The sequence below is a fragment of the Enhydra lutris genome, unplaced genomic scaffold, assembly GCF_002288905.1.
Source record: "Enhydra lutris kenyoni isolate GAN:26980312 unplaced genomic scaffold, ASM228890v2 scaffoldscaffold3, whole genome shotgun sequence".
In the NCBI taxonomy this organism is placed as follows: domain Eukaryota; kingdom Metazoa; phylum Chordata; class Mammalia; order Carnivora; family Mustelidae; genus Enhydra; species Enhydra lutris.
This window is the reverse complement of record NW_019154087.1, coordinates 42,133,814-42,146,754: the sequence shown is the minus strand read 5'-3', so window position 1 is coordinate 42,146,754 and position 12,941 is coordinate 42,133,814. Positions and strand designations below refer to the sequence as shown.

Below are 12,941 nucleotides of genomic sequence, written 5' to 3'. Positions count from 1 at the left end.
GGGTAGCGCTATATGGAAAAATGGGTATTCTTTATTTTATTTGTTTACGTCGAATCTTTTACTTAATTTTTTTAACTTTAGGATCATCTTAGTTTCAGAGGAATTTTAACAGAAGAATTTACATCCTTATTTCAAAAATATGAGTATTTGCGTTTCCCCGAGGGCATCTGGGGTTGACGAAGTGCTGCCAGCACACCTTTGAAGATCACTTTACAAGTGTGGTTAAACTCACCGAGCTGTTTTCGTTGACCTCGCCATTTCCAAGTTGCTATATTACTGCAAGGAGCTGGCACAGCCCTGCTCTTTCTCTCTCTTCCCTCTTCTCCTCACCCTTTGAAAGCCCAAATCCACCCGGTGAGAATATGGAAACAAGGCTGGAGGCCAGGGAGGACAAGGGGGGGAGGGGTTACTTAGATTCACAGGGGAAGAGCAAGCAGTTAGACATTTTTCACGCTCCCTCACTCTCCCTAGGGCCATAAAGTTCTGTTTCTGAAGCTGGAAGCGTGGGGCGGTCGGCCGCGTTCTCAACGTGGCCTGAAATTAGGAGTCCGCACTGCAGGGGATAGGAACTTCGCTGCCCCGCGACCAACCTGAGCGTCTAGTTAGCCAGAACTCTAAAAGCCAGGCCCTGGGCACCGGTTGTCATGGGAACCGGGGCGCCGGTCTCCCCGGCGACCTCGTCCCTAGGGAGGGGGCGGAACGGGAGGCCCGGAGGGCCAATGAGGAGGAGGGAAGCGCCCGGGCGCCCATTGCTGTCCTCCTGGAGCCCGGGAAGGCTTTTGAGTGACAGGAACGGGGGCGGGGCCGGCGCGGGTGCCTGAGGTGGAGCCGGGGCTGGGAGCTAGTGGCTCCGGCGGCTGCGGTGCGGCGAGGGTCACGCACCATGATTACGGCCCCTAGAGACGGTCTCGCTGGCGCGCGGCAGTCCCTCGCTCCCCGGTCCGCCTCAGCCCGCCCGGCAGCTCTCGGAGCCGGCCGCAGGAGTTGAGCCGCCCCGCTAAGGAGAGTCTGGGCGTAGCTCTGGGAGGCGCGCAGTGCCTGGGAGGGCGGACGGGGAACTCCAGCGCTCGGGGGTCAGGCGGTCGGCGGGGGTCGCCGCTGGAGGGGCGTTTCCGAGGCGTGGAGGAGGAGGAGATGCTGCTCCTCTTCTCCCCCTCCCCAGGCTCCTTCTTCAGCTCCTTCGGCTCACGCCCGCAGCCGCTCGGCGGAGAAGAGGTGGTGGCTCTCGACGCCCGAGGCTGCTGCCGGCGGCCCGCCCCGACGCCGCGTCCCCTCAGCCCTCGCCTCGCGCTCCAGTAGCAGGACGGGTCTCCGGACGAGCGGGTAAGGACGAGAGCAGCCCTGGGCTCTGGTGTGGACACGCAGAAGTGCAAAACCAAGTACACCACGCTCCCTCTCCTCTCCCAGCTCTTGCTCTGGCCCCTGAAACCAACTCCTCTGTTGCCCTGGTGGGGAAGGAACTTTTCTTTGGTTTTCGCGGTGAGGTGCTGGGTGGGGAAGGATGAGACGGAATTTCATTGTGAATTAGGAATTTCACTGTGAATTTTCCCCCACCTTCTCCGTGGAGGAAGGCCGGATTCTTGGGAATGAAACCCCAGAGGGGGAGTAAGAGATTGCGAGGTAGTAGGGAGTGACATCGCCCCATCCTGCTAGCGCAGCTCTGCGCTGTGCGTGCTATGGGAAGGGATCCCGGAGTCTGTTTCTAATTTCTGTAAATGACTGTGGACATGCTGTGGTTAGAGGCCGCCCAGAAGAATGTGTATATGTAAGGGCTTAGAGAAGAGGGGGTGGGAAGGGAGGAAGAGGGGCAGAGGGAGAGACACTGCCTGATGCAAGCTCTTTTATTGCTTTTCTTCTCGGTGCCTGGGTTAAGTCCCCCACCCCCACCCCCACCCCGCCTTTGCTCATTGCTGGATTCTAAGTACAGAAAGCTGGAAAGCTAAAGTTTGCTAAAGTCGAGTAAGTTCTCACCAAGTTTAATTGCCCTACGTTGTGAATATATTGGAGAAGGGGGAATGGGGAGAAATGTTACAACTAAAATAGATTTGTAGCAATACAGTTTTCATTGGTCTTCCACATATGTGATTGACACCTCCACACACTTCCAACTAATCTCTTCGACAGCCTTGTGTCATGTTCGTTTAATTGCATCTTTGAAACAACAAACGCGGTGACTTCATAGGGAGCTGCCTGGAGCTGAGTTTACCTCTCAGAAAATGGGGCAATCGGGTTTGTTTTCAAGGCGGAGACCTAAACAAAATGTAGGACAACTAATCTTCGGGATGAAGGGCACTGGTAACTAATTAGCAAGACTTAAAAATTTACGTCTGTAGAGTTTTGCTAAGGATTGGAAAATACAGAAAAGTCGCTGTATTTTGAAACAAGGGTTGGTATTTTCCCAAATTCGTGATGACTGGGTTAGCAGGATCAAAGTGAAAACTTGCATCATGCTTACTGCTTGCCCGTGGTGGTGCTTTGATAAACATTATTTCTTCTTTTAATATCATTAGTATTTTTTATTAACTCTATGCTTGTATTGGTTCACTAGTTGCATACACAGGCAGACTAACTGCTCTATTAGCCAATCCTAAATGTATTCTACTTTTCATAATAACATTGTGTCCTAACTTTGATGTTCTAGAGGCTTTGTGGGAGTATGTGTGGGGGAGAAGGTAAGATGGAAGCTGGAATTAAGGCTAGAAAAATATCTGTGGTTACTTATTAAGAAAGAAAAGATTAATTTGTAATGACTTTCACTTTTACAATTAGAGAATTATGACTTTTGCCATGTTTTTAGGTTTGCCTTTTTGAATTTACATTTGTGCCACCAAATGTTTACTGCATGTAAAGCCTACTTAGTTTTTGGAGGGTGATTACTAACATCCAAAAATATTTATATATAGCTTTTCATGTCACAAGTAACACATACACAAACTGTTAAACGAGTGCCAATTTAAAGGATGAATTTGGGCACTATAATAGGGATCAAAATTTGTAGAACTTACATTGTCTTTTTCTGGAGGCCTGCCTCCAATGCAGGAAGTAAATGTGAGAATTGGCTAATCAGTTGTTTCTGTGTAGATAATAGGTATCATTCTTTTTAAAAATGGAGTTTATGTATTGTTTATTATTAAGAAAAAACAAGTCTAATCCTTGTTTTAGTCCACTTTTAATCAGCTAAGGATTGGATGGGGGAAACATCATAGCTTTTCTTATATCAACTTAGTATTTTTTTTTTCCAGGTCCTGAAACATACTGGGGAGAAAAGGGCTAGTAGGGATAAGCTACTGCTGCTGCTTCCTCTTTTTTGACAAGAGTTTGTAATTTTGAATTATGAAACTTTTTTTGGTAGTATAATTAAATAGTAATAAATACCATTTGAAATTGAAATGAAACACTACCATTCCCTAAGCCAGTGCATTTAGGAGTTAATCCTATCTATGTATTCCTATTTTGGAATATGCTTTGGGAGAAGTCTGTGCCATTAATTGTATCAGTGACTGAAGATATTCTTTCTAACCTCAGATGTAACTAAATGTGACACCATTGTGTTAATGTCACTTTACAGAGTGGGAGCCTGAAAAAGGAGAAAAGACACTGAGTCTCAGGATAGAAGGATGAGTCCTGATATGTAGGGTGTGCGGGGTTTGTTGCTCTGGGTTTACCTTTTTTTTTTTTTTTTCTCTGAGAAACTTTCTCCCTTAAATTGAAAATTAAAATGGGTTGAACAACTCAGGAATTTTTAATAGATGGCTTTTAATGAGTAAATTAATGTAAGACTTTCATGGCCTAGGTTAAAATAAAAGTTCTATGCTCAGAGTAAATATACCATATCAAAACTGTGGTCTATAACATGCTCTGTGGGGAGTTCCAATAATCCTTTAAGTGGAGGGGGTAAAATGAAAAACTCTTTAAAACTCCTGTCTTATCCCTGTTTAGTGTCAGGCAGCTAGCTGTGAATAAGCATCTTGTTCTATCCTGTCCGAAGAATGTGTGACTCTACCAAATAGCTTATGAGGCAGTAGGAGACCAATGGTTTAACTTCTTAGGATAAAAGGCAGCTACTCCTAAATGGTCTGGTGTAGAGGCTGGTGTAGATTTGAACCACAGACAAACCTGTTTTTCCCAGGGTTTGCTATCAGATACCTGGATAATGCAGGAACCCAGACTGGTTAAAGTACCTGTTTTAGTGTGTTTGCCTTATATCCTGTGTTCCACCACTGAATCCTCCTTTTTCTTTCTTTCTCTTTTCCTTTTTTTTGTTTGATTCCAGTGTGAAATTTTACTGAAACAAACTTCCCCAGAGAGAATCCTTCTACTGTGGAGTGTGGACTTTACTGTTTGACAAACATATATCCAATCCTAGAGAATATCTTTAAATCTACTTTCCACATCGTTAAGCAAATTAGTAATATCTACCTCCCAAGTTAGGTTGAGGATGAAATAAAATATACATGAAAGTGGCAAAGGCAAGTTGACACTCAATATTTCGTTTATTTCCTTTGCTTCTAATCTCTTTTACATAATTGAATACTATTCACTGATAAAAATTTATGATTGTATAACCCAAGTCACTTCTGAATGTTTAGAATGTGTAGCTCATATTTAACCCTCAGGTGTTTTGACGTAAATTTTGGTTGTCAAAGGCCGTCTTTGCCTACCAGCAAAGAAATGTCTTAAGTTGCATACTGCATCTATGCCTAATAAACATTTTCTCATTTTCTTTCTAGTTTAGTAGTACTCAACTCTGGCTGCATGTTGGAATCACCAGGGTAGCTTTAAAAATTTTTATGCCCAGGACCCAACCCAAACCAATTAAACCAGAAGGTTGGGGGGATGAGACCCGGGCATCCATATTTTTGGAAGCCCCCTAAGAAAATTACAACTTGGAGCCAACTTTTAAACCAATATTCTAGTCCTGTCTAGAAAATGAGTATAGAAAATTTGTCCCCACAAATGCAGCATCACTTTTATGTTGTGTCATAGTCCTTTTCTCTTCATACGTCACAAGCATTTAAAAAAAAAAAAAAAACTGTCTCAGAAACACCTAGGTATATGCCCATGTACAAGACTTTTACTATTTGAATCAGAATTTAAGGTACAAATATTTCTCTCTACTTCTTTAGTGCTGCACTGTCCAATGTTACAGTCCCAGATACATGTGGCCAAATTTACAGTAATTTAATTAAACGCAATTTAAGATTCAAGTTTTCGTTCCCGCTAACCATATTTGAGGTGCTCAGTAGCCACTTGTGGCTAGTAAATGCTCTATCAGACAGCTCAGATATGGAAAATTTCTATAATCACAAAATTCTGTATTACCTGAAGGTTTTTTTTTTTTAATTTTAGTTTTTTATTGTAGCATAGTTGATACACTACCTAGCGGTTTTGAAATTTATATTCCATTTTCTTGTCATCTGAAGTGAGTGTGTGTATTCATTTCCTTCAGATTTATAATTTAAAATATAATATTACTTTTTATACTTTTTTTCTAATGCAGAGAAATACCACATATTTGGTGCTTATATTACATCCTTTCTCAATCTGCTATACTTAGTTATAAGGTTTTCCTTTTCAAAGTTAACTGAGAGGTGGAACTTCAATGTACTTGTGTGTATTATTTGCATCAGTATGCCCTAAATCTAACCAGTGGCTTCATTGCCCTCATGTACTCCAGCAGTTTCAAGTTGGGAAACAGAGAAAGTCATCATTTCAATTCAAGTGTTGGAATTTGATTCTAGGTTTTTCTATCTGGTTAAGCTGTTTTTATTTTTTGTTTGTTTTCCTATAGAAATGCTTAGTTGTCACATGATATGATCAAATTTTCCAACAGAAAACCAGCGTATTAGTTTTAACATGAACATACAGATGCATGGGAGACTTTATTTTTTCCCACAAAGGAAAGCATCCCCTTCAACAAAAAATGAGATTCCTAAATAATTTGAGGTGGTTGGAAGCTAACACTGTGTCAATGAATTTTATTGGTGTTTACCACTTGTTAACTACCGATGCACAGATGGACTGTGTGCAGTCCATCTCATTTGTATACCACCCCCTGCAAACCCTAAAATATCAGTTTTCTTTATTGGTTTAGCGTGCTCTGAGTAGAAATGGAAACAAATTATTTTCAATTAAAAGTATTCTTTTTTTTTTTTTCTATTGGTGGATGGTACATTTCCTTTTACATAAACACATGCTTTTTTTTTTTTTTTTTTTTTTAAACCTATTCAGATCACACAAGTTGCCTCCAGGACAAGGAGAGCTATTTTGTTGAAAGGATGCCTGATGTATTGTTTTGTATACAATATGGTTTTCATGTTTTGATGCTTTTCCACTTAGCTCTAATGTAGTCTGTGAGGGAAAAATGAAACTTTCTTGTAGAATAACTTAAGGTTAGAATGATTATACAACTTGAGAATGTGGTAGAAATATTCAAAGTTGGTGTTTTCTATTTGTTTCTTCTTGGAGTTTTTTGGAAAAGAGATAGAGTCTGGGAAGTTTTTAAAATTAGGGAACCCTTTTAAGAAATTTAGTTTCTCCTAGCACTACTAAGTATTACTTAATGCACTTTTTCTAGAAAAGTATCATTTTAAAATAAACATTTAAACTATTAAGAGATGATTGATCATTTTAAGTCTTAGTGTAGTCAGATAACTCTTCTGGAGAACATAATACAATTCAGTTTTGAAGTAAAAAATCAATACTTTGGTACAGGAATTTCCCTCATTGAAAGGTTTTGATTTATTCTCTCCTCAGTATCTTTCATATTCTTAACTTGTGCTGAGATGTAATTTTATGGAGTTATTTGAACATAGTATAATTCATCCTTCTAGTATCTATACTTAGCTGAAGGTATAAGTGTCAGGCAGTCTTTCAAATATAACATCTCTCAATTTTTTAAGTATTATGTGAAAATCTGCCAAAGCTATAATAGCTGTACTTCATGAAAGCTAGAATAAGTGTTGTAAAACAAAAAGCAAAACAAAACGCTAATAATTAAAATATATGTATCTATATACATATAGTAGAATAGAAACTTTAGTTCAGAAATGATCAATTATCAAAACTAAAATAGATAAAACTAAATTGTAGATATGTATCATTCAGTTCACTTCAATCAGAACTTTGAAATTTTAGCACTGCTTTGAGGTGTATACAAATGAATAGCAAAAAGGAACTATGTTATTACATAGTACCCAACAATACTGTTACTTTAGTTATAATTCAAGCTAACATACCCTCCAACACTCATATGATACAATTCTTACAATGAAAAATCTAGACTATATTCTCCATTATTAAAATTTAATAGGAATTTCCTTTAATCTTTAAATAAAAGAAAATGTTCTAATGTGGCCACAGAATATATCATACTCATAGTGTAAATGAAGACCATCCTGAGTCATTTTTTAAGTATACATCTAAGTCTTAGTGTTTATGTTAGTACTCAAGACTTCTGACTTCAAAGGAATTTTACGATTGTATTGAGATACTAAGATTTAATTGAAAAATGAGTAATACTGTTCTTCCACCTAAATGGATACTAAAGAATCACTGTTGATGAGCCAAGCTAGCTAAGTGTTTTTATAATAGTTGTATTGATGAATCGGGACCAATCTGACCGCATTCTGATGTCCAGCTTCCTTTTTAGTTGTTCTTTATTCAGTAAATATACACTGAATCCCTTTTCTCTGCCAGACCCTCCGTAAGGCACAGAAAGGACACATTTCTAAGACAGCAGATAAGTGGAATAATCTATGACCACAGAGCTTTAATTACTTGAATTCATGCCAACTAAGTCCATTTATTGACAGGATATACTGACCTAGAACAGCTGTGAAGATTAAATTAAACAACATGTAAAACTGTCTTGTAAAACTTTATGAACACATGTGTACCTATCTGAGTATATATGAATTGTTTTTAGATGCAGCTGTGCATGGTGTTAACCACACCTGCTTGATTTAGAGAGACAGAATAGCATGGTATTTAGAGCATAGACAAAGGAGCTGGTCTGCTTGGGTTTTGATTTCTGACTATGATTTAGTTTGTGCAAGTTTCTTAACCTCAGTGTACTTTAATTTCCTCATCTGCAAAATGAAGATAATGATCAAACCTCTCAGAGGACTTTTTAAAAAATATTTTATTTATTTATTTGACAGAGATCACAAGTAGGCAGGCGGGGTGGGGGGGGTAGCAGACTCCCTGATGAGCAGAGAACCAGATGTGGGGCTCGATCCCAGGACCCTGGGATCATGACCTGAGCCGAAGGCAGAGGCTTAACCCACTGAGCCACCCAGGTGCCCCAGAATTTTTTTTTTTTTTTTTTAAGATTTTGTTTATATGAGAAAGAGAGAGAGAGCGCACGCGCGCACCAGAGTGGGGAGGGTCAGAGAAAGAAGCAGACTCCCCACTGAGCAGAGAGCCCGATGAGGGACTCGATCCTGGGATTCCAGGATCATGACCTGAGCCAAGGCAGTTGTGCAACCAAATGAGCCACCCAGGCGCCCCTTTTTATGGAATTTAAAAAAAATTTTTTAAATTAATTATTTATTTATTTTAAGATTTTATTTATTTATTTGACAGACAGAGATCACAAGTAGGCAGAGAGGCAGGCAGAGAGAGAGAGAGAGGAAGCAGGCTCCCCACTGAGCAGAAAGCCCGATGCGGGGCTCATTCCCAGGACCCTGAGATCATGACCTGAGCCGAAGGCAGATGCTTTAACCCACTGAGCCACCCAGGCACCCCTTTATGGAATTTTTTAAGGACCAAATGAGTTAATATACATAAGCACTTCAAGTAGTGCCTAATGCAAACTAAGTATTTAATAAATACTACCTGTTATTATTTTTGGTATACTCTGATTTATAACAGTTTTTTTTTTTTAAACACAGACAAATGTAATATATGAACTTTAATGTATTTTTTTGTTTCAGTTTATGGCACTACTTTGTTCCTTGGGTTACATGTTTCTTTCATTTATCCTGCACTTACTGATATAAGTGATTTTTATACACTTAGTGGAACTTGTAAAAATAAATGTCATTCTCTTCACAGTACTCATTTTTAGAATATTACATCTCCTGTTTTGGAGTTAATTTTGAAACATATAACATGTTTTTTTGAATCTCCTTTTTGGCAGTATACCTTTGAAAGTAGGTTTGATTCAATTAAAGATTTGTTATTGTTTTAGAAAGGTGAGTATTTAAAGAGGAATTAAATATTAAACTTGAATTAAAATGAAAAATGCTTATAAAGTAAAAGGAATGATTTTTAAAATATGACTCTAAATGTAATTTTTAAAAAGAGCCCCAGAAATGTTTTTGATACTATGTTTGAGGACAAACGTATGTATCCTTCTAAAGTATCTATTTTGAAATACAACACTCTCAGGTATATAAATTCTAGTATATTTATTTATTTTTTTTTAAAGATTTTATTTATTTATTTATTTGACAGAGATCACAAGTAGGCAGAGAGGCAGGCAGAGAGAGAGGAGGAAGCAGGCTCCCTGCTGAGCAGAGAGCCCGATGCGGGCCTCGATCCCAGGACCCTGAGATCATGACCTGAGCCGAAGGCAGAGGCTTAACCCACTGAGCCACCCAGGCACCCAAATTCTAGTATATTTAAATACATGTTTATAATATATGTTAAAATACATGTTCATAATCTCACAAACACACAGAGCTATTACCTAATATTTGTAAATCTTAGGTTGTTGTATTCCTGGGAGTATTGTATAGCATAAAAACTAAAATTGTTTAGAATATATGTTTGGGCACACTTCCTAACTAATACTGTGAACACGCTTAGAATCTTCAATATGCTAATAAACCTCATTAATCTCCCAGATTTTATATATATAATTTTTCATTTATTTGTCAGTAACTACAGAAATCATCGTACATCTCTTAGCATCTCTCATAATAGGAGTGCTGATTTGAGAAATGCTGCTTGGGATATTCTTTGTGCTTGCCCTATCCAAGACTAATACAATGAATTGTTGGTTTCACTTTTTCCAATTAGAAATTGCTAGTATAAGAGACCTAAATACAGCGTACAAGGTTCAGTGGCCTAAAGAAGCTAGGGGTATATTTTTCTTTTCTTTTGTTAACGTATAGTGTATTATTAGCCCCAAGGGTACAGGTCTGTGAATCGCCAGGTTTACACACTTCACAGCACTCACCATAGCACATACCCTCCCCAATGTCCATAACCCAACCACCCTCTCCCTACCCCCCTCCCTCCAGCAACCCTCAGTTTGTTTTGTGAGATTAAGAGTCTCTTATGGTTGGCTCCCTCCTGATCCCATCTTGTTTCATTTATTCTTTTCCTACCCCCAAATTCCCCATGTTGCTTCTCGACTTCCTCATATCAGGGAGATCATATGATAGTTGTCTTTCTCCAATTAAGTTATTTCGCTAAGCATAATACCTTCTAGTTCCATCCACGTCATCACAAATGGCAAGATTTCATTTCTTTTGATGGCTGCATAGTATTCCATTGTATATATATACCACATCTTCTTAATCCATTCATCTGTTGATGGACCTCTAGGTTCTTTCCATAGTTTTGGCTATTGTGGACATTGCTGCTATAAACATTCAGGTGCATGTGCCCTTTCGGATCACTACATTTGTATCTTTAGGGTTAATACCCAGTAGTGCAATTGCTGGGTCATAAGGTAGCTCTATTTTCAACTTTTTGAGGAACCTCCATGCTGTTTTCCAGAGTGGTTGCACCAGCTTGCATTCTCACTAACAGTGTAGGAGGATTTAGGGATATATTTTTCTCTAACATATCACAAAATCCAAGCACAATACTCCAGAGCAAGTATGACAGTTTCAAGACTGGTAGTGAACTCAGACCTCTTCTTTTCTACCTCCTTGATGCATGGCTTTCCTCCTCAAGATGGCCTGTGGTCACAAAATGACTGCCAGCATTCTGTTCAAAATATGTTGTCTTTACAGGCAGGCAGAATATGGAAGAAATGGGAAAAATGGCAAAACAGGGTGTGCCTTCCAGATGAATCTGATCCTTTCAAAAAGTTTTCTTGAAAGACTTACCTACTGACTTCTATTTATATTGGCCTTCCCTACTTGCTATGGAAGCTAGAAATTCTAGATTCTTGCTGACTATCCCAAAACTAATTAAGGAGAATGGATATTGGGGATTCAATTATTGTTTTTGCCAGAGTTCCTAACGTCTGATCTCCATTTGTTTCTAGTTTAATGGATTTTCACTATAGTATGCATAGATAAATTATAGACCATATGCTCGGTTTTGGGGGGGATGGAAGGGAACTTGGTTTTATTGACTTGCCACTTGATATTTAACACATGGTTTATCTCTTTATCACCCAAATTTCAGCCTCTCTAGTATTCATTGTCTTGGTTAGGTCATTGGCTATGCCTTGGTTATCAGATTGTTTTTTATGTAAATGTTTTTATTTATTTTATTTATTATTGTTATTGGCTTTTAAAGATGTATTTATTTATTTTAGATGAGGGGCGGAGAGGGAGATAGAATTTCAAGCAGATGCTGCGCTAAGCGAGGAGCCTGATGCACCTTGATCTCATAGCTCAAGATTGCAACCTGAGCCAAAGCCAAGAGTTGGGTACCTAACTGACTGCTCCATCCAGGTGCCCCTATGTAAGATCTTTTTAGACATGGTAGCTACATATAGGTCATGTTAAGACTAAAATGGTTGACATTTTAAAGGAAATAAAGTGAGGAAATCTGCCATATCCCTTTGAATATGTGAAAAATGTGGAAATTGATAGAAAAAGAAATACCCACAGGATTGTTTGACTACAGTTAAAATAGCAACAATTAGAAATGTTTTATAAGTAACATAAATTTATTTTTATCTTGTATGTCATTTGGTTTTTGTCTAAACAAATTACATGGCTATAAAGTATTTGTGACTCTGTTCAGAACTTTTTTCTGTATTTTGAGAAATGTTGGAAAATAAAAGGAAATGGTTCCTACCAAAAAACTTAAAACCTAGGTTTAAAAAAATGCAGATAGGAAACCATTAGATATTAGAAAACAATGAATAAGCACAGTAATAATTTGAACAGTGATGGCCCTAATCTATGTCTGCAGAAAATGAACAGTAAGTATAAGGATTATTGCAGTCTGTGATGGTCAAATAAAATAAGAAGCTTAGCATAACGAGGAAACCTCACTGAGGCTGAGAGCATTGGATCAAATGGGAAGTAATTTTCCTCAGTTCTTACTGAGTTTTGTTAGCTATTGATTGAAAGATATTTATCATTTGTTGCTATCTGCCACTTTAACAAGACAAGCTGACAAAGGATCTTGACTCTAAAGTATGTTTGATGTTCAATTGGAAATTCTTTGTACATAAGTTAGTTTGGTTCACTTATTCTGAGATTAGGAATTATATTTAAAGTGAGCTATCTAAACTATAAATTCAGAAAGGGTATTTAAAATAAAAATCACATCCTGTTGTTTAATGTTCTGCCTTTGTAAGGTTATTTATTTGCCACTAATGTGACTTTCCTGTCAGCTTTTATACTTAATTATTATGATTATAGTTATTTGTAGGGTTCAAAACTTAAAAATAATTGGGAATGTTGTCTGCAAATTGCTTTTGCTACAAAATTTTTTTTAATCCTCTTAGAAGTTAGCATTATACTTGGCAGATAGCAAATCCTAAAAAGTTTGTAATAAGCCCTTCTTTCCATTTGTAATTTAGATAAATATTTTATCTGCTATAGCAAATGTGATGTAGGAAGTATAATTTTAAAATATTATTAGTATTTTACCAACTCAGGACTTGCTTTATTCTTTAATTTCTAAAACAATATAATGCTAAACCTCTAGGCTATTTACACATAGTTGATTGCCTAAATCACTTAGTTGATTGTTAACTAATAACAAAGTTCGGTATAGGACTCTTAAAATATGTCTCA

General features: G+C 38.2%; 2 protein-coding genes across 2 annotated transcripts in view; one reads left to right on the top strand and one right to left on the bottom strand.

The window, feature by feature from the left end:
* The window catches only part of LOC111154016 (mitogen-activated protein kinase 10), a 582,803-nt gene extending 581,820 nt beyond the window's left edge, over positions 1-983 (bottom strand). Inside the window, exon 1 of the mRNA XM_022513381.1 lies at positions 233-983. The gene's annotated coding sequence lies outside the window, so the exon portion shown is untranslated. The remainder of the gene's footprint in view (positions 1-232) is intronic.
* Positions 984-1,277: 294 nt separating this feature from the next.
* LOC111155470 (protein tyrosine phosphatase, non-receptor type 13) overlaps positions 1,278-12,941 on the top strand; it is a 212,861-nt gene continuing 201,197 nt past the window's right edge. The window contains exon 1 of the mRNA XM_022515639.1: positions 1,278-1,323. The gene's annotated coding sequence lies outside the window, so the exon portion shown is untranslated. The remainder of the gene's footprint in view (positions 1,324-12,941) is intronic.